This window comes from Pseudophryne corroboree, chromosome 7 (genome assembly GCF_028390025.1).
Source record: "Pseudophryne corroboree isolate aPseCor3 chromosome 7, aPseCor3.hap2, whole genome shotgun sequence".
Lineage (NCBI taxonomy): Eukaryota > Metazoa > Chordata > Amphibia > Anura > Myobatrachidae > Pseudophryne > Pseudophryne corroboree.
In genome coordinates, this window is record NC_086450.1 from 468,474,994 (window position 1) to 468,497,440 (window position 22,447).

Here is a 22,447-nt window from a genome sequence, read left to right on the forward strand (position 1 = left end):
TACTGAATGTACTACAGCAAGTCAAGACATTGTATATATATTTATATGATTCAGATTCTCACAGGTTCTAGTTTTCAAGCAGTTCTATCACTTTTATTTTGATAAATTAATGATTTTCAGTTTACTAATCTTGGTGAAGATCTGCAGAACATTGTCCTATTTTAACTGATTATTGATGGATATTCCTTGTTTTTATGAGTCTTATATAAAATATCTAAATAGTAATAAACCCAAAATTGATTTACTGTATATTAGAATTCTATTTTGACATTAGTAGTTATATTCTTGAAGATATCAATGAGAATGGATCAATCCCGCACCAGCATCCAAAGAGCTTATAATATAAATTCTCCAAAAATCATTGGTTCATTGTCATTGTACTTCTTATCAAATTAATTAGTAATACCTCAATTCTTATGTACACTTTCTTTTTAGGTGCTAACCTGATGCTTATGATCAAAGACCAGCAATTTTAAATGAGAAGAGAAAAGAATAGCATCTTTCAAGGTGCACTCTGGAACCAAATAATATATTACAAATTCTCATTTTTATTGGTATGCATTTTAATTGTTCTATTTCAAAATGGTAATGAAATATTAAAAATAGTGTGGTATAAAAGTTATTCACATTTAATTAAGAAGAATTACTATGAAGGGATTATCGCAAAAAGAAAAAAAAGAATATCTGTGAGTAACGAATCCCAAAATACCCACATTCTATGCCTTGACCAAAATACACAAAAAAAAAAAAAAAAAATAACCCGGAAGGCCTATAGTATCGGGTATAGGGAGTTTGATAGAAAAGTCAAGTATTTTAATAGATAAAAAAATCTCAGAGGATTCCTCACAGAATTACCGTGTTATACCAGGGATACCTTGGATATCCTAGGTAAAGTTGAGAATTTAATTGTAACATTGTATACATGGCTTTGTACATGTGATGTGGAGTCACTATATACCAGCATAGACCATTACAAAGGACTCAAATTCGACAAATTCACTATGAAATTATTGGATTTTATCCTAATCAAAATCTACTTTGCCTTTCACAAGAGATTTTATCTCCAGACCCGAGGTACAGCGATGGGCAGCACATGTGCAGCCATGTATGCCAATCTGTACATGGGTGGTGGGAGAGAGAATTTGTTTTCTCAGATAAAAATGATGGATATACTGATCATGTAATAGGATGGTTTCACTACATTGATGATATACTGATAATATTTGAAGGGGAAATAGAACATCTTTTAAGCTTCATCAATACATTGAATCAAAACCAGCTGAACCTGAAGTTGACATCAGAAATGTGCAGAGAATCAATAATATTACTAGATTTAACAATTAAGATAGAGGAGGAAGGGATTGGCCCTACAGACCTTTACAGGAAGACCACAGAAACAAATAGAACCCTTCTCAGCAAGTGTACCCATCTACTAGCAACTGGGCATGGGGTCCCAAAAGGGGAATTTTTAAGGATATGTCATAATTATTACAGTGATGAACATGTGAGAAAAGAACTATAGAACTCGCAGAAAGAGGGAAAATAAGGTGATATACTTTGGTAACAAAAACATCAAAAAAGCTACAGAATTGCCCCAATAAGGAAATAATATCCCTCATTCATCTGAAAATTAAAAAAAGAACAGCAAGAAGAACAAAAAATCATGTTCATAAGAACATTCTGTAATGAACAATATACAAGAAATTCAGTATGAAATCCCAAATGTCGGGATCCCAGCAGTCAAAATCCCGACACCGGAATCCTTACCTTGACTGCAGCATTTCCCCTAGCGGGCTCAATGAGTTTGCCATGCTTCAGACCCAGTGATGACCATTGGTCACCACACTTGTCTTTTTCTCCTCAGGTGGTGGTGTGGACCACCACCCAAGTGGGGATTCCGGGCGGCAGTCAGGATTCCACCACTGACATTTCAACTGGTGGCGTGATTCTGGTGCTGGTATTTTTACCACTGGGATCCCATCAGTTGGGAAATTAACTGCATACCAATACAAGATATTCTACAAAAAGACTGAAATGTGATAACCACTGACAAGGATCTGAAGGAATCTCTGGGTGAAAAGATCTATATCAGTTGGAGAAAATTGCTGAGTATGAGGGATAATTTGGTACATAGTCACTTCCTGCTGGGTGGAAAAAATCATATAATGTTTTCCATATGGAACATGCAATACATGCCAATATATTCAACAGATGAAAGAAATTGAATACCACTATGATAAAAAAGATACTTGATTATATAAAATGTAACAGTAGGAGATGTGTACTCTCGAAAAATATATGGGAATGACTGGTAGACAATTAAGAATACAAGTTATGGGACACATCAGAAACATCAAGAATGCCTTAACAGACCTTCAAAAATGTAAAAAAATCATGAGTGTGGCACATCATTTTCTAAGAATGCGTCATGGGAACCCCAAAGATCTATGAGCCTTTGGCATAGAACAAATTCCTCTGGGAATCAGAGGTGTGGATACAACAAAATAATTATTGAAAAAAAGAAACAAGATGGATATTCCTTATGAATAGTGATGACCCACTAGGAATAAATGAAAACAAACACTACTCATCCATCCTTCAAAATATTTTTTTTATGGGATATCTAGTAATATATGAGTAAAAATCTTAACCTGTGCACAGGAACTTCTAGAACAAAAATGTGAACAATGTTTACCTGGGAGCTCTGGAGGAGTTTTAAATGGGAGTTCTAGAAATATATGATTAGTTAATCCTCATATAATAATTTGTGTATAATAAAAATGTGGATAAAGAACAATACTTACCTGGGAGTTCTGCAGTAGTGGAGATAGATTGGTTTGGATGTACAGTAGCCTTTACTTATTTCTTGAATTATTTTGTCATGAAAAAACAACCCCCCAAATACTATACTTATTCTGTTTCTTTTCCTCATTGGGCAAATTTCTAGATAATCTGAGATACCCCTCTGTAATACTGTTGTCACCATGTTTTTCTAGGTACTCAAGGAAATTAGAAGGTCTAACCTAATCTATTTACCACTTTTCTAATTTAATGAAAACTAGATAAATGTATTTTTCACCTATTCACTTTTTGTTGTAGTAAACCTTTGTTAATGTTTTACACTTTCACACCTTTCACATAATTAATCTACACTTAAATTAATATTCATTTATTAATATTAATAATTATCACACATTGTATATTTTTCAATTGATTTTAATTGAGCCTATAAATAGATTACGTATTCTCGTACAGAGGACTGAGGAGAGTATATCCACAATAGAAATTACAATATAATAAAACAAAAAGATATATACAGTATAATTTTCATCTGTACCCTTAAGGGAAATAATAAGAGTCTCATACAAAAACAACAATAAAAAGCAATAAATTAAAAATGGAAATAAAGTAAAACACTAATATGATTTACAAATATCACATGAATATCATAAAAATTAGTGGGATCTGAATATTATTTAATCACCGGTATTCACGAATATCACTATAATAATAAGTTGATAATAATAACTTAATAAAGACCTTATTAATTTGGCACTTGATGTATATTGCACATTTATATATAAAATGTATATGTAAGTGTATTTGTGTGTGTGTGTGTGTGTGTGTGTGTGTGTGTGTGTATATATATATATATGTATACCACAACAACCACCAAGGTGGAAGGTGCACTCACGCCCAGAAATTAGTCTCTGAAGTCACTTGTAAATTCAGTATATTTTTATTCGGGTTCACTGTTGATGCCGTATTTCATCGACTTTTCGGTCCTTATGCGGACCTTTATCAAGATTGGCACTTAAATCACCTATACAATCAGAAACAGTTACAATTAATATGTATAAGAACCCAGATTTATTCAACACCAACACCACCAGTGCCTCCCAGGCCCTGAAGACTGTCACAAAAACCAGAAAACGTATTAAAAAGCTGTTTTTTTATATATGTAAAAAAGAGATACTTGAAAGTAATCCACGTGTGATGAAAGAGACACCTCCACCGTTAGGACTATCTGTTTAGATAGGCAAATGATTACCTGGACGGCAAGCCAGATCACTCAGATGCGTGGAATGGCCTTCAAAGTTGGCAACATGCCTGATCACATAATGAAGTTAAAAAGCCTATAACGTAGGGGAAGCTGCAAGGCGTAGTCACCTATTAGATAAATAACAGAGTAACTACACCATAAGAAAATACACTAACAACGTCATTTTGGAAAAGATCATACCTAGTTACATGTAGAAATAGCTCATGGCAGCTTGTGGGCTCTGTACATGTGTCAGACACTCAGTCTGTAAGGAGGCACAACAGGAAAAAATAATCACCAACCGTAATCATGTGTCAGAAGGGAGCTGCAGGAGAACCATACTCACTGCTCAAGTGTCCAGAGCCAAATGGAAGCTGCATAAAGTTCAGCCTCAGCTGAGCACTATTTAAGGATCAACCACAGGAAGTGCCAATTAGGGAGATTAGTATAAACCCAGTCTCTCATTAACTGATCACCTCTCAGATAACTAACTCAGACCAACTGGGTAAAACGTTACAGGGTTCACAGGACAGGCAGTGGCTATCGCTAACGCACGGCTACTTAAATGAGTGTATTTTAACGATTTAGAAGGGCAACTGCCGGAGACGCGTCTTTTGCGTTCCACCGACCGGAACTCCATGCGTTCCATTCCGCGGAAGTGGCGCTGGCCGGAAGTCTCTGCGTTCCACTCGCGGAAAGAACCGTAATTAGGCTTATCCACTGGCAAATGTTTAAAGGAGGTGTACAACCTAGAGGGGGGTGTTCACAGAGAATGAACACTCCCCCAGGTGGAATCATCAATGTACAGGTCCACTCATAGCTCACAGGGACTCGGAGGTATACCGGAGGTCACCTCACGTATAATCCTGGATTAACCTATGTGTAGCCTGTCAATCACCACAAAAGAAAAAGAGTGCAAATGTAAATAATGATCCATAATATGAAATGTCAAAAATGTCAAAAATGACATAAGAGGGCACCAAATCAAATGACCACAACTCACCCTATGCATACAAACTAACATATATCTGATCAACAAAGGCAAATTGAATACTGATGTGAGTGTAATATCTTTATAGTAATACATTGGTATAATGTAGTAAAAGATTTTAAATAATAAAAGGGAATAGTGGGTGGTGTGGTCATTGAAATTGGTGAACCCTCGTGACTAGTATAGGACCTGGGAAGGCTCCGGGAAACAGCAGAAAAATATATATAAAAAACATAAGCAAGGACGTATAAATATAAATAACTGTCCTTACCTTCTTAATCTCTATACATAAAAAGAACATACAAAAATGAAAAAAATAAAACATAAAATATAGAACATATAAAACACAAATCAAAACCCAGCCTGTATATGCTGATTGTATCACAGTGCCCTATGTCCCTGAAACATACAAAGTGTGTTCCAAGGTATCCAATCAACTATGGCAAAATAAAATTCTAAAGAAAAATATTAAGGGGGTTGGCCTCATTGAGGCCCTTTGGTGACACTGTATTGAGTTTGTGTATCCAAAAGCTTTCCTCTAACGTTCCAACATTGGGTAGAAACAACCCTGTCTTCTGCAGCCGGTGGTGTGGAGTATTGAACAAATGTTCGCTTGACCTCATGACCCTGGTAGTGGAGGAAGTTGGCATTGAGTTAAAGAAATTATCTACTGAAGTGGATATTACCATCAAATCTCACACCACCGTGCTGCAGAATGACAAAACCCAAAATTGGATCGAACGTTTACAGACACAGGTGGACACTTATAAACGTGATCTAATTTCTTTCAAACGAAAAAAATTGTCCACTGTAACTAACGACTACCAAACGCATACTGTATACCGCTGGTTACTTGGAAACAATACTAGTGAACGTCAGAATAGACAATACACTAGGCGAAGGGCCCAACCGTTTGCCCATGAATTTGTTTCCTCCGCCTCTACCTCAGACACCGATTACTACGAAGGGAACAACGACTCCACTCGTTTTTTAGATCGAGGAGGAGAGGCCTCCTCTACCCGTTCCAGGGTTCTCAGAAGCGGCACAGACCGCACCCGAGGAGAGGGGGGTACCAAGAGAAGAGGGAGGAGGAGACAGTAGGTGACAATGTCTTTAATCTATCTAGCGTAGAACTGAGTCCAGCGGAAACTAAACTTCTTGCCCGAGGTTTATCTTTCGTCCCCACATGCAGAATTAATTCATTCCAACAAACTATAGATCAGTATAAATTTGGCCGCTCCCTCCGTCTGCGGGAGTTCTTTGCTAACAAATCCACTAACAAAGAGATACCTCAATTCAGACCCAAATCGACATTCGATCCTCCATCCTCCAATCCCAGCATCAAAACCTATTTACGGTTAGTCCAAAGAGACTCTGAGAGCTCACCCCCCAAAAGGATGTTTGATAACCTGTCCATAGCCGAGAGGAAAGCATTAAAAACTTTAAAGGATTCTCCCCATATAGTCATCCGCCCGGCGGATAAGGGAGGAGCAATAGTCGTCCAAGATTGGACAGACTATGACATGGAGATCAACCGACAATTAGCAGATGACATGACCTATCAGAAATTAACCACCAATCCGGTTCCTAAAATCAAATCTAAAATCGATCAATTTCTGAAGTTAGGTTTTGAGCAGGGCTACATAAGTGAAGACACATTAAAATATTTGACCATCAATTCACCCAGGTGTCCTATCCTATACACTCTGCCTAAAATTCATAAGACATTAGTTCACCCTCCCGGCAGACCCATTATTGCCGCGGAAGGCTCTCTGTTACAGCCAATTGCTGTCTTTATTGACAGTATCCTACAGCCTTTGGTATTAAAAACTGATAGCTATTTAAAGGACACTGGGGATTTCCTCACACATCTACGGACATTTACCCATCTTAGTGAAGGCACTCTTCTGGCTACTATGGATGTGGGGTCCCTTTATACCGTTATACCACACCACTTAGGTTTGGATGTTATACGTCAATTTCTTTCCAACAGCCCCTGCAAAGATTACCCCACTGAGTTTGTGTTGGAACTGACCTCATTGGTTCTTACGTGCAACCACTTTATGTATAAAAATGATTATTTTCTTCAAATCGCCGGAACCGCGATGGGGTCTAATTTGGCCCCCGCCTACGCTAATCTGTTCATGGCGCACTATGAACATACGTACCTGTTACCTAGGTATGGGCATAAGATTGCCTTCTTTAAACGGTACATTGATGACGTCTTCTTGCTGTGGGAGGGCACCGAGTCTGAGTTTCTTGACATGGTGAACCAATTGAATGCTTTGGATAATCCTATCAAGTTCACATACACAGTATCGGCCACTAACATCACTTTCCTGGATGTCAGTATCACCAGAAATGGTGACCGACTGGACACCTCGTTATACCGTAAACCCACGGACCGCAATCTGACCTTGCATGCTAGCAGCCATCATCCCCCAGCCCTCAAGGAAGGATTGCCCATATCCCAGTACCTCAGAGCCATGAGGATCAATTCCAACGCAGCACTCAAAGATCAACAATGTAACGAGATCACTTCTCGCTTTCTGGAGCGAGGGTACACTAGCAGTGTACTTACTCGCTGTCTTAATAAAGCGAACAGCATTTTTCATGGACAACAGGTTAAAAACCCCATTCGTAACAATCGGATGATTTGTTCCACTCAGTATGATGGTTCCACAAGTGCAACCAGAAAGGCCCTACGGAAACATTGGCCAATAATAGCCACCGACAACAGTTTGCCTTTTCTTAAAACACCTGCTCCTATGGTTGCATACAATCGAGGGGCCAACCTAAAGCAATTACTAATGAGACCCACGATTTTCCCTGAACAGAACACATCTCAAATCCAGCTTATGCAAGCCAAACCTGGCAGTTTTTCTTGCGGGGGGTGCACAACGTGCAGATCTATGATCACTGGTCCTTTTTTGTATCACCCACACACAGGGAAAAAAATCTTCATCAGATATCATCTCCACTGTCGACTGGATCATGTCGTCTACCTTCTAAAGTGCCCATGTGGGTTATGTTATGTCGGACTAACTGCGCGTCCCTTTCGCGACAGGATGGCAAACCATCGGTCATCCATACACACGGCCCTCAATGTGGGCTTTTCTGACAAACCGGTAGCACGGCACTTTTTGTCAGTTAGACATCAAGTATCTGCCCTGAAGTGTCAGCTGATTGACTGGGTGCCGCCACCTGTTAGTGGAGGCGATCGCACCTTGTTACTTAAACAGAAGGAAAGCTTTTGGATACACAAACTCAATACAGTTTGGATACAGTTTTACATTGAGTTTGGATACACAAACTCAATGAGGCCAACCCCCTTAATATTTTTCTTTAGAATTTTATTTTGCCATAGTTGATTGGATACCTTGGAACACACTTTGTATGTTTCAGGGACATAGGGCACTGTGATACAATCAGCATATACAGGCTGGGTTTTGATTTGTGTTTTATATGTTCTATGTTTTATGTTTTATTTTTTTCATTTTTGTATGTTCTTTTTATGTATAGAGATTAAGAAGGTAAGGACAGTTATTTATACGTCCTTGCTTATGTTTTTTATATATATTTTTCTGCTGTTTCCCGGAGCCTTCCCAGGTCCTATACTAGTCACGAGGGTTCACCAATTTCAATGACCACACCACCCACTATTCCCTTTTATTATTTAAAATCTTTTACTACATTATACCAATGTATTACTATAAAGATATTACACTCACATCAGTATTCAATTTGCCTTTGTTGATCAGATATATGTTAGTTTGTATGCATAGGGTGAGTTGTGGTCATTTGATTTGGTGCCCTCTTATGTCATTTTTGACATTTTTGACATTTCATATTATGGATCATTATTTACATTTGCACTCTTTTTCTTTTGTGGTGATTGACAGGCTACACATAGGTTAATCCAGGATTATACGTGAGGTGACCTCCGGTATACCTCCGAGTCCTTGTGAGCTATGAGTGGACCTGTACATTGATGATTCCACCTGGGGGAGTGTTCATTCTCTGTGAACACCCCCCTCTAGGTTGTACACCTCCTTTAAACATTTGCCAGTGGATAAGCCTAATTACGGTTCTTTCCGCGAGTGGAACGCAGAGACTTCCGGCCAGCGCAACTTCAGCGGAATGGAACGCATGGAGTTCCGGTCGGTGGAACGCAAAAGACGCGTCTCCGGCAGTTGCCCTTCTAAATCGTTAAAATACACTCATTTAAGTAGCCGTGCGTTAGCGATAGCCACTGCCTGTCCTGTGAACCCTGTAACGTTTTACCCAGTTGGTCTGAGTTAGTTATCTGAGAGGTGATCAGTTAATGAGAGACTGGGTTTATACTAATCTCCCTAATTGGCACTTCCTGTGGTTGATCCTTAAATAGTGCTCAGCTGAGGCTGAACTTTATGCAGCTTCCATTTGGCTCTGGACACTTGAGCAGTGAGTATGGTTCTCCTGCAGCTCCCTTCTGACACATGATTACGGTTGGTGATTATTTTTTCCTGTTGTGCCTCCTTACAGACTGAGTGTCTGACACATGTACAGAGCCCACAAGCTGCCATGAGCTATTTCTACATGTAACTAGGTATGATCTTTTCCAAAATGACGTTGTTAGTGTATTTTCTTATGGTGTAGTTACTCTGTTATTTATCTAATAGGTGACTACGCCTTGCAGCTTCCCCTACGTTATAGGCTTTTTAACTTCATTATGTGATCAGGCATGTTGCCAACTTTGAAGGCCATTCCACGCATCTGAGTGATCTGGCTTGCCGTCCAGGTAATCATTTGCCTATCTAAACAGATAGTCCTAACGGTGGAGGTGTCTCTTTCATCACACGTGGATTACTTTCAAGTATCTCTTTTTTACATATATAAAAAAACAGCTTTTTAATACGTTTTCTGGTTTTTGTGACAGTCTTCAGGGCCTGGGAGGCACTGGTGGTGTTGGTGTTGAATAAATCTGGGTTCTTATACATATTAATTGTAACTGTTTCTGATTGTATAGGTGATTTAAGTGCCAATCTTGATAAAGGTCCGCATAAGGACCGAAACGTCGATGAAATACGGCATCAACAGTGAACCCGAATAAAAATATACTGAATTTACAAGTGACTTCAGAGACTAATTTCTGGGCGTGAGTGCACCTTCCACCTTGGTGGTTGTTGTGGTATATTGGTGGCCTCTCAGGTCATTAGGAGCACCCGCCGTCGTTATTACTTTTGATGAGAGTGCAGGATCTTCCAAGACTACATTTGTTCGAACTACTATACGCAGTTCCTACTTCCTGACACCCATCCAACATACCGGATTGGACTTCTTCACCGATCACCACCTTTATTTCCGGGAACCTTACATGTTTTGTTTGTCATGTTTAGTATGTTATTAATCTAATTGCTATACCTGTTTGAGTTTTCCAGTCTAAAGAGTGTTATGACTCAGAGCGGGGTATATTTGTTGGACGATGGCCTACTGGCCAAAGCTGAAACTGGTATAGTTTCATTTACGGATGAGGACACTGAAAAATTACTATTCGATAAATTAGAGTTTGAGGCCTTACCAGCCGAAACCCCTGTGGATTTGTTTTACAAAGTGCTTAAACACAGACAAAAAGAGGTTGATTTGACTTTACATGGTCAATTTTTGTCGGAATACCTCAGGAGAAAACAAATCCCCCGGGGTTTCCGTATCTCTAACGTTCCAACATTGGGTAGAAACAACCCTGTCTTCTGCAGCCGGTGGTGTGGAGTATTGAACAAATGTTCGCTTGACCTCATGACCCTGGTAGTGGAGGAAGTTGGCATTGAGTTAAAGAAATTATCTACTGAAGTGGATATTACCATCAAATCTCACACCACCGTGCTGCAGAATGACAAAACCCAAAATTGGATCGAACGTTTACAGACACAGGTGGACACTTATAAATGTGATCTAATTTCTTTCAAACGAAAAAAATTGTCCACTGTGACTAACGACTACCAAACGCATACTGTATACCGCTGGTTACTTGGAAACAATACTAGTGAACGTCAGAATAGACAATACACTAGGCGAAGGGCCCAACCGTTTGCCCATGAATTTGTTTCCTCCGCCTCTACCTCAGACACCGATTACTATGAAGGGAACAACGACTCCACTCATTTTTTAGATCGAGGAGGAGAGGCCTCCTCTACCCGTTCCAGGGTTCTCAGAAGCGGCACAGACCGCACCCGAGGAGAGGGGGGTACCAAGAGAAGAGGGAGGAGGAGACAGTAGGTGACAATGTCTTTAATCTATCTAGCGTAGAACTGAGTCCAGCGGAAACTAAACTTCTTGCCCGAGGTTTATCTTTCGTCCCCACATGCAGAATTAATTCATTCCAACAAACTATAGATCAGTATAAATTTGGCCGCTCCCTCCGTCTGCGGGAGTTCTTTGCTAACAAATCCACTAACAAAGAGATACCTCAATTCAGACCCAAATCGACATTCGATCCTCCATCCTCCAATCCCAGCATCAAAACCTATTTACAGTTAGTCCAAAGAGACTCTGAGAGCTCACCCCCCAAAAGGATGTTTGATAACCTGTCCATAGCCGAGAGGAAAGCATTAAAAACTTTAAAGGATTCTCCCCATATAGTCATCCGCCCGGCGGATAAGGGAGGAGCAATAGTCGTCCAAGATTGGACAGACTATGACATGGAGATCAACCGACAATTAGCAGATGACATGACCTATCAGAAATTAACCACCAATCCGGTTCCTAAAATCAAATCTAAAATCGATCAATTTCTGAAGTTAGGTTTTGAGCAGGGCTACATAAGTGAAGACACATTAAAATATTTGACCATCAATTCACCCAGGTGTCCTATCCTATACACTCTGCCCAAAATTCATAAGACATTAGTTCACCCTCCCGGCAGACCCATTATTGCCGCGGAAGGCTCTCTGTTACAGCCAATTGCTGTCTTTATTGACAGTATCCTACAGCCTTTGGTATTAAAAACTGATAGCTATTTAAAGGACACTGGGGATTTCCTCACACATCTACGGACATTTACCCATCTTAGTGAAGGCACTCTTCTGGCTACTATGGATGTGGGGTCCCTTTATACCATTATACCACACCACTTAGGTTTGGATGTTATACGTCAATTTCTTTCCAACAGCCCCTGCAAAGATTACCCCACTGAGTTTGTGTTGGAACTGACCTCATTGGTTCTTACGTGCAACCACTTTATGTATAAAAATGATTATTTTCTTCAAATCGCCGGAACCGCGATGGGGTCTAATTTTGCCCCCGCCTACGCTAATCTGTTCATGGCGCACTATGAACATACGTACCTGTTACCTAGGTATGGGCATAAGATTGCCTTCTTTAAACGGTACATTGATGACGTCTTCTTGCTGTGGGAGGGCACCGAGTCTGAGTTTCTTGACATGGTGAACCAATTGAATGCTTTGGATAATCCTATCAAGTTCACATACACAGTATCGGCCACTAACATCACTTTCCTGGATGTCAGTATCACCAGAAATGGTGACCGACTGGACACCTCGTTGTACCGTAAACCCACGGACCGCAATCTGACCTTGCATGCTAGCAGCCATCATCCCCCAGCCCTCAAGGAAGGATTGCCCATATCCCAGTACCTCAGAGCCATGAGGATCAATTCCAACGCAGCACTCAAAGATCAACAATGTAACGAGATCACTTCTCGCTTTCTGGAGCGAGGGTACACTAGCAGTGTACTTACTCGCTGTCTTAATAAAGCGAACAGCATTTTTCATGGACAACAGGTTAAAAACCCCATTCGTAACAATCGGATGATTTGTTCCACTCAGTATGATGGTTCCACAAGTGCAACCAGAAAGGCCCTACGGAAACATTGGCCAATAATAGCCACCGACAACAGTTTGCCTTTTCTTAAAACACCTGCTCCTATGGTTGCATACAAACGAGGGGCCAACCTAAAGCAATTACTAATGAGACCCACGATTTTCCCTGAACAGAACACATCTCAAATCCAGCTTATGCAAGCCAAACCTGGCAGTTTTTCTTGCGGGGGGTGCACAACGTGCAGATCTATGATCACTGGTCCTTTTTTGTATCACCCACACACAGGGAAAAAAATCTTCATCAGATATCATCTCCACTGTCGACTGGATCATGTCGTCTACCTTCTAAAGTGCCCATGTGGGTTATGTTATGTCGGACTAACTGCGCATCCCTTTCGCGACAGGATGGCAAACCATCGGTCATCCATACACACGGCCCTCAATGTGGGCTTTTCTGACAAACCGGTAGCACGGCACTTTTTGTCAGTTAGACATCAAGTATCTGCCCTGAAGTGTCAGCTGATTGACTGGGTGCCGCCACCTGTTAGTGGAGGCGATCGCACCTTGTTACTTAAACAGAAGGAAAGCTTTTGGATACACAAACTCAATACAGTGTCACCAAAGGGCCTCAATGAGGCCAACCCCCTTAATATTTTTCTTTAGAATTTTATTTTGCCATAGTTGATTGGATACCTTGGAACACACTTTGTATGTTTCAGGGACATAGGGCACTGTGATACAATCAGCATATACAGGCTGGGTTTTGATTTGTGTTTTATATGTTCTATGTTTTATGTTTTATTTTTTTCATTTTTGTATGTTCTTTTTATGTATAGAGATTAAGAAGGTAAGGACAGTTATTTATACGTCCTTGCTTATGTTTTTTATATATATTTTTCTGCTGTTTCCCGGAGCCTTCCCAGGTCCTATACTAGTCACGAGGGTTCACCAATTTCAATGACCACACCACCCACTATTCCCTTTTATTATTTAAAATCTTTTACTACATTATACCAATGTATTACTATAAAGATATTACACTCACATCAGTATTCAATTTGCCTTTGTTGATCAGATATATGTTAGTTTGTATGCATAGGGTGAGTTGTGGTCATTTGATTTGGTGCCCTCTTATGTCATTTTTGACATTTTTGACATTTCATATTATGGATCATTATTTACATTTGCACTCTTTTTCTTTTGTGGTGATTGACAGGCTACACATAGGTTAATCCAGGAATATACGTGAGGTGACCTCCGGTATACCTCCGAGTCCCTGTGAGCTATGAGTGGACCTGTACATTGATGATTCCACCTGGGGGAGTGTTCATTCTCTGTGAACACCCCCCTCTAGGTTGTACACCTCCTTTAAACATTTGCCAGTGGATAAGCCTAATTACGGTTCTTTCCGCGAGTGGAACGCAGAGACTTCCGGCCAGCGCCACTTCCGCGGAATGGAACGCATGGAGTTCCGGTCGGTGGAACGCAAAAGACGCGTCTCCGGCAGTTGCCCTTCTAAATCGTTAAAATACACTCATTTAAGTAGCCGTGCGTTAGCGATAGCCACTGCCTGTCCTGTGAACCCTGTAACGTTTTACCCAGTTGGTCTGAGTTAGTTATCTGAGAGGTGATCAGTTAATGAGAGACTGGGTTTATACTAATCTCCCTAATTGGCACTTCCTGTGGTTGATCCTTAAATAGTGCTCAGCTGAGGCTGAACTTTATGCAGCTTCCATTTGGCTCTGGACACTTGAGCAGTGAGTATGGTTCTCCTGCAGCTCCCTTCTGACACATGATTACGGTTGGTGATTATTTTTTCCTGTTGTGCCTCCTTACAGACTGAGTGTCTGACACATGTACAGAGCCCACAAGCTGCCATGAGCTATTTCTACATGTAACTAGGTATGATCTTTTCCAAAATGACGTTGTTAGTGTATTTTCTTATGGTGTAGTTACTCTGTTATTTATCTAATAGGTGACTACGCCTTGCAGCTTCCCCTACGTTATAGGCTTTTTAACTTCATTATGTGATCAGGCATGTTGCCAACTTTGAAGGCCATTCCACGCATCTGAGTGATCTGGCTTGCCGTCCAGGTAATCATTTGCCTATCTAAACAGATAGTCCTAACGGTGGAGGTGTCTCTTTCATCACACGTGGATTACTTTCAAGTATCTCTTTTTTACATATATAAAAAAACAGCTTTTTAATACGTTTTCTGGTTTTTGTGACAGTCTTCAGGGCCTGGGAGGCACTGGTGGTGTTGGTGTTGAATAAATCTGGGTTCTTATACATATTAATTGTAACTGTTTCTGATTGTATAGGTGATTTAAGTGCCAATCTTGATAAAGGTCCGCATAAGGACCGAAACGTCGATGAAATACGGCATCAACAGTGAACCCGAATAAAAATATACTGAATTTACAAGTGACTTCAGAGACTAATTTCTGGGCGTGAGTGCACCTTCCACCTTGGTGGTTGTTGTGGTATATTGGTGGCCTCTCAGGTCATTAGGAGCACCCGCCGTCGTTATTACTTTTGATGAGAGTGCAGGATCTTCCAAGACTATATATATGTATAAATATACAGTATAAATAAATTTAGATATATCATACATATATATATATATATGGGGTCGAAAAGAGAAACGGGGGCGCTCAGATGTCACGGTGCACTACCACTAATAAATAGTAAAAATATGAAATCAAGTGTATAGAATAAGTGACACTTCCTCTAAAGTAAGAGTGGCTGCAACCTTAAGCAATAAATATGTGCTTGGAAAACACATAAACAAAATTTTTTTTATAAAGTGAAGAAAAGGGCGCCTACTAGTGTCTAATAAAATTATAGAGCTGATGTGATTGAGAACAGGATACTACTTATCTGTCATAAATAGACTTTTGCTTCAGTCATAGGACCAGTACAGGTACATGAAAAAAGAAGAACAAAATAACATAGCGCGTACTGTTTTTACGCAATCACAATCTACAGATCATATAAACCAATTGTGTGTTAAAAAACATTCTGGGTAAAGGTAAATCCCACAAATTTAAAATCCACAGCCAGGGATTTTGTTTCAAAAGTTTTTCACCATAAAACACACATAAAACATAAAGGTAGAAGTATAAAATATACAGTTTTCAATCTATAGATAAAATGGACCAATTATGTGTTTAAAACTTTCTGGGTATATGCAAGTCCCAAAAATTTGAAATCCACAGCCAGGGATTTTTTTAAAGTTTTTTTCACAAAATTTAATAAAACACATAAAACATGAAAGGTAGAAGTAATGCGAGCGTACAAGATAAAATTGAATGACAAGCTTATCTGTCCATATTAGGACTGGGATACATCAGATCTTTCGTAAGCATCCAAGATAAATAGTAAAATTTCAAACGTACAAAAATTAAGTATTAAAACAGCTTATCTGCCCATAAGGGAAGTTCAGGTGCATCAGTCCCAACGCGTTTCGTCCTTAATTAGACTTCATCATGGGGATAAGGTCAGTAAGCAAAGATGCTCTATTTATACCTGAAGAGAGAGTGCGAACCCAGCACATGGCCAGGTAATTGATGACATCACTTCCTGTTAGGTGATATATATATAGATGCTGGCAATAAGGACGGCACTTGGAGACTTTCAAAGGTGGTTAAACAACGTGTGCTGTTTATTTCAACGTTTCGGGGTCGCTGCCCCTTCGTCAGGATACATTACAGTGATAAAAACAGTGTTTAAATACCTGTGCAAAGAGGAGGTTCACACCGCCGCCTCCGTCCACGTTGCCCGCTGCCCAGGTCCCGGAACTGACGTCACTCCGCCCCCCCGGACATGACGCAGCCCCGGCCCATCCGGCCGGCGTGATGCAACTAGGACAGTGGTAACCAGGGAAACCAACTAACATTACTGCGCCCGACCAATCCGGCCACAGTCTATTGTAAACAATAATAAAGTGACATGTGCATAACATCCAAAAGTCCGTGGTAGTTTTCAATCTTAGTATATACCAATTTAAAATGTGAGACTCACATACATAAACAAACGATCAAACCCAGCAAATACCCAGCAACTGCTGATTTTTGCAAGCCGGTGCTACAGTAAATACCCCTGATGTAGGCATACTCATAGACCTTAATGCTAAAAAACCATAACCTATAGCTATATCCATAAATTAATAATATTCCCTCGATCTCTACCTACAATAACAATCCTGCCGAACTCTAGCTGATCATGTGCTCACTACAAAAAGCATCTTAAGCTGAGGGCTTCATTTAGACCCTTAGGGAATTGTGTATTTAACGTAAAGATCCACTTTGCTTCTACCTGTAGAAGTCTCTTTGACCTATCACCCCCACGTATGGAGAATGGCACTTGATCAATTATTTTATAGCGTAGTGTCGCCATCCCATGTTTTGCTAGCACGAAGTGACGCGCCACCGGTTGGTCACTGTTGCCCGATTTGATAGCTTCCCGAATGGCATATCGGTGTTGTGCCATTCTTGTTTTAAAGGCACACTCAGTTTTGCCTACGTATGCCAATCCTCATGGACACGTGAGTAGATGTATAACAAATTTAGAGTCACATGACAATGGGTATCTTATATGATATTTCTTCCCTGTATGAGGGTGTTGAAACGAATCCCCAGCAACCATGTAGCTGCATGTAGTGCAGCCACTGCACTTGTGGCACCCATTCTTACGTTTAAGAAAATTTGAACTAGATTGACCTTTGCCCAATTTGGATATGTCAGTTTTAACCACATAATCCCGTATGTTGCGGCTTCTAGAGTAGCTCGATAATAATGTAGACTGATAAATATCTCCTAATTCTCTGTCTGACGCTACTATGGGCCACAGCTGTCTTGTGCGTTTAGCTAAATTTTTACTGCTGGTACTATATCTTGTCACCCAGGGCACCCTACCCTTTAATTGTTTTTGTTCACCTGGATTTAGCAGCTGTTGGCGTGTGACTTTCAATGCTTTACGCCTAGCTTGTTCCAGGAGATCCGACGGGTATCCCCTTTCTCTAAATTTAGTAACCATCACATCTAATTGTCCTTCTCTGTCTGCCTCAATGTTGTTAATACGGCAGACCCGTAACAGCTGAGAATAAGGCAAACCCCATACTGTGGACTGCGGATGGAAACTGTCAAACTTCAATATATTGTTCCTATCAGTAGCCTTGGAGTAAAGTGTTGTGTTAATGACCCCCTCCTTGATCGAGATACACACATCCAAAAAATTGATTTGTGCCTCACTGACCTCTATGGTAAATTTAATGGGGCTCTGTGTAGAGTTATGCTGTGCTATAATAGTCAATAATTGTGATTTATTGCCTCTCCAGAAAATCAGCACATCATCAATATAACGCTGATATAGGCAGAATTGTGACGAAATTGTTGTATTTTGAAGGAATAATTCCCTTTCCACCTCCCACATAAATGTGTTGGCGAATGCCGGAGCTACAGCAGAACCCATAGCGCAACCTGTGCGCTGAATGTAAAACTTATTGTCATAGAGGAAATAATTATGCGTCAATGTATACGCCAACAGTGTCAAGAAAAACTTTATGTCTGGGCCTAGATACCTCTGGTTGTTGGTGATAAGCTGTTTTACTGCTACGATCCCCGCCCCATGGGGGATACTCGTATATAGGCTTGTCACGTCAATCGACGCCAGGACCACATCATGGGGTACTTCACCCATCTCCTCAAAGAGTCGTAGCAGAGATGATGTGTCCTTAAGGTGTGTGGGCGTGTTCTGTATGCATTGTTGGAGGAAAATGTCACAGTTAATCGATAAGGCTTCACATAGGGACCCCCTGGCCGATATTATCGGTCTGCCCGGGGGATTTACCGGATCCTTATGGATCTTTGGAATGACATAAAAGATAGGAACAACTGGGAAATCTACTGTTAGTGCTTTACTAACTGCTATGTTGATGACACCATCATCTACTGCTTGTTTTAATAAATCATCCAACTCTCTCTTGAATCTAACAGTGGGATCTTTATCCAACCTAGAATACGTGTTAGTATCAGACAATAAACGTAAACATTCATTTTTATACTTAACTGTATCAAGAATCACAATCCCCCCTCCCTTATCAGCCTGACGAATGATAATATCCTCCCTTTTACCAAGGGCTTTTAGCGCATCAAATTCTGCTCTAGACATATTGGGATATCTTATGTCCATAGAGTCCTGTTCCAAAGTCTCTAGCATGCGGCTAAAGTTTTAATTGAGGCATTAGAAGTATAGGGATCAAAGGTAGATTTGTTTAATTTTCTCACCTGTGGTGGAAGTGATGTGGTCCCTGTAGGTCCTGTCATCACCTCGGACTTAGCAAAATGTTCCTTCAATTTCAATGTCCTAATGAGCTTACAGTTCTCCACTTTACGTTGAAATGGATCTGCTGATGACGTAGGGATAAATGAAAGTCCCCTGCTTAACACTTTAGATTCCATTTCAGAAATATGAACTGTAGACAAATCAAAAATTAACTGCGCTTCCCCCTCGGTGGTTTGGCGCTCGCACTTGTTCCTCGCCTGCCGCCTTTTTTGCCCCCCTCGCCTCGTTGGGGCACCTCTCTTCCTGCCAGTATCGCCCTGGTCCGCACCCCTAAAGGGATTTCCCTTCTGCTTTGTGGGGTGCCCTGTGTGTTCTCCTCCGTCTCACTTGCAGATGTACTTGAGTGGTATGGGCGCTGGAACCTGCGTCTGTAAAACGTCGGTTGTGCATTGCGAGACTGTATGGCTTGATTGCCCAGCCACGAGTATACTTTGTGCTGGTCATAGTCTTGCTGAACATTAACCCTCTTCTGCTTTTTAAACTTGATGAGGTCCACCTTATACTGTTCAACCTCCTCTGAGAGCTTGTTTAACCAATCTGGTATCGGGACCTTCTTCAGATCATGTTCCGTCTCAAACAGCGCTAGTTTGTTCTTGGTTATAGTTAATTCCCGGGTAGATTCTTCAATTACTAATAGTAACAAGTCCATCGAACATTTATTAAGGACTGCTATCCACCTCTTACAGAAATTAACATCATATCGACCGATAGTTGGCATATTGTGAATGCGAAATCCACGTGGGATTTGCTTAGCTCTATGATAATCAGAGAGGGTCATAGCATGATAAAGAAAATCGATTTCTCTCTTACGTAATTTCAGGAGTTCTCTATAAGTGTCCTCATTGGAAGTCCCCACCTCCGTGTCAAATATGGGTTCCTTGCATAGGATGTTTTCTGCCTCCGCTTCAGAAAAGCTGAGAGTATCATATGTGTCACATTGCAGGAACAGGGTAGCACCCTCCGCTGCTGTATCACCAGTGCTGGACATGTTTAGGCAATCAAGTAATGTGCACTAGCTGTGCAGTTTGTCACAAAAATACTTTAGTGCAAATAAAGTGCTTGAAGTGCTGGTGAACAAAGAACCTCCTGCGAGTGGTTAAAAGGGTGTATGGAAGGTGCCTTGGTCTTACCTAGGAGATCCCTGTAGCCACAGGGCCCCTGGCTAACACAAAGTTCCAAATGACCCGGCACTCCTCACGCTCCCCAGCGTTTAGCTTAAACTGCTCCCGTGCCTTTCCTCCTGGAACTGCGTCCAATGTACAGATGCTGGCAATAAGGACGGCACTTGGAGACTTTCAAAGGTGGTTAAACAACGTGTGCTGTTTATTTCAACGTTTCGGGGTCGCTGCCCCTTCGTCAGGATACATTACAGTGATAAAAACAGTGTTTAAATACCTGTGCAAAGAGGAGGTTCACACCGCCGCCTCCGTCCACGTTGTCCACTGCCCAGGTCCCGGAACTGACGTCACTCCGCCCCCCCGGACATGACGCAGCCCCGGCCCATCCGGCCGGCGTGATGCAACTAGGACAGTGGTAACCAGGGAAACCAACTAACATTACTGCGCCCGACCAATCCGGCCACAGTCTATTGTAAACAATAATAAAGTGACATGTGCATAACATCCAAAAGTCCGTGGTACTTTTCAATCTTAGTATATACCAATTTAAAATGTGAGACTCACATACATAAACAAACGATCAAACCCAGCAAATACCCAGCAACTGCTGATTTTTGCAAGCCGGTGCTACAGTAAATATCCCTGATGTAGGCATACTCATAGACCTTAATGCTAAAAAAACCATAACCTATAGCTATATCCATAAATTAATAATATTCCCTCGATCTCTACCTACAATAACAATCCTGCCGAACTCTAGCTGATCATGTGCTCACTACAAAAAGCATCTTAAGCTGAGGGCTTCATTTAGAATTTAAATTTTCTTAAACGTAAGAATGGGTGCCACAAGTGTAGTGGCTGCACTACATGCAGCTACATGGTTGCTGGGGATTCGTTTCAACACCCTCATACAGGGAAGAAATATCATATAAGATACCCATTGTCATGTGACTCTAAATTTGTTATATATCTACTCACGTGTCCATGTGGATTGGCATACGTAGGCAAAACTGAGTGTGCCTTTAAAACAAGAATGGCACAACACCGATATGCCATTCGGGAAGCTATCAAATCGGGCAACAGTGACCAACCGGTGGCGCGTCACTTCGTGCTAGCAAAACATGGGATGGCGACACTACGCTATAAAATAATTGATCAAGTGCCATTCTCCATACGTGGGGGTGATAGGTCAAAGAGACTTCTACAGGTAGAAGCAAAGTGGATCTTTACGTTAAATACACAATTCCCTAAGGGTCTAAATGAAGCCCTCAGCTTAAGATGCTTTTTGTAGTGAGCACATGATCAGCTAGAGTTCGGCAGGATTGTTATTGTAGGTAGAGATCGAGGGAATATTATTAATTTATGGATATAGCTATAGGTTATGGTTTTTTTAGCATTAAGGTCTATGAGTATGCCTACATCAGGGGTATTTAATGTAGCACCGGCTTGCAAAAATCAGCAGTTGCTGGGTATTTGCTGGGTTTGATCGTTTGTTTATGTATGTGAGTCTCACATTTTAAATTGGTATATACTAAGATTGAAAAGTACCACGGACTTTTGGATGTTATGCACATGTCACTTTATTATTGTTTACAATAGACTGTGGCCGGATTGGTCGGGCGCAGTAATGTTAGTTGGTTCCCCTGGTTACCACTGTCCTAGTTGCATCACGCCGGCCGGATGGGCCGGGGCTGCGTCATGTCCGGGGGGCGGAGTGACGTCAGTTCCGGGACCTGGGCAGCGGGCAACGTGGACGGAGGCGGCGGTGTGAACCTCCTCTTTGCACAGGTATTTAAACACTGTTTTTATCACTGTAATGTATCCTGACGAAGGGGCAGCGACCCCGAAACGTTGAAATAAACAGCACACGTTGTTTAACCACCTTTGAAAGTCTCCAAGTGCCGTCCTTATTGCCAGCATCTGTACATTGGACGCAGTTCCAGGAGGAAAGGCACGGGAGCAGTTTAAGCTAAACTCTGGGGAGCGTGAGGAGTGCCGGGTCATTTGGTACTTTATATATATATATATATATATATATATATATTTGCAGGGGGATATTTCATGATAACTTGTTGAATATCAATTGATGGACAGGGACTTTTATCTACAACCCTGTATAAAATCATATGCTTA

At 41.0% G+C, this 22,447-nt stretch overlaps 3 long non-coding RNA genes across 3 annotated transcripts; 2 read left to right on the forward strand and 1 right to left on the reverse strand.

The window, feature by feature from the left end:
* Nucleotides 1-3,720: 3,720 nt before the first annotated feature.
* On the reverse strand, nt 3,721-4,412 carry LOC134943873 (uncharacterized). The gene is made up of 4 exons (XR_010181803.1): nt 4,389-4,412; nt 4,244-4,307; nt 4,052-4,170; nt 3,721-3,823 (listed from the first exon to the last, which is right to left on the reverse strand). It is a non-coding gene; the product is annotated as an uncharacterized LOC134943873 (long non-coding RNA).
* A 5,040-nt stretch (nt 4,413-9,452) lies between these two features.
* On the forward strand, nt 9,453-10,196 carry LOC134943874 (uncharacterized). Its single transcript, XR_010181804.1, has 4 exons — nt 9,453-9,476; nt 9,558-9,621; nt 9,695-9,813; nt 10,042-10,196. It is a non-coding gene; the product is annotated as an uncharacterized LOC134943874 (long non-coding RNA).
* Nucleotides 10,197-14,583: 4,387 nt separating this feature from the next.
* Nucleotides 14,584-15,304, forward strand: LOC134943876 (uncharacterized). The gene is made up of 4 exons (XR_010181805.1): nt 14,584-14,607; nt 14,689-14,752; nt 14,826-14,944; nt 15,173-15,304. It is a non-coding gene; the product is annotated as an uncharacterized LOC134943876 (long non-coding RNA).
* The last annotated feature ends 7,143 nt before the right edge of the window (nt 15,305-22,447 follow it).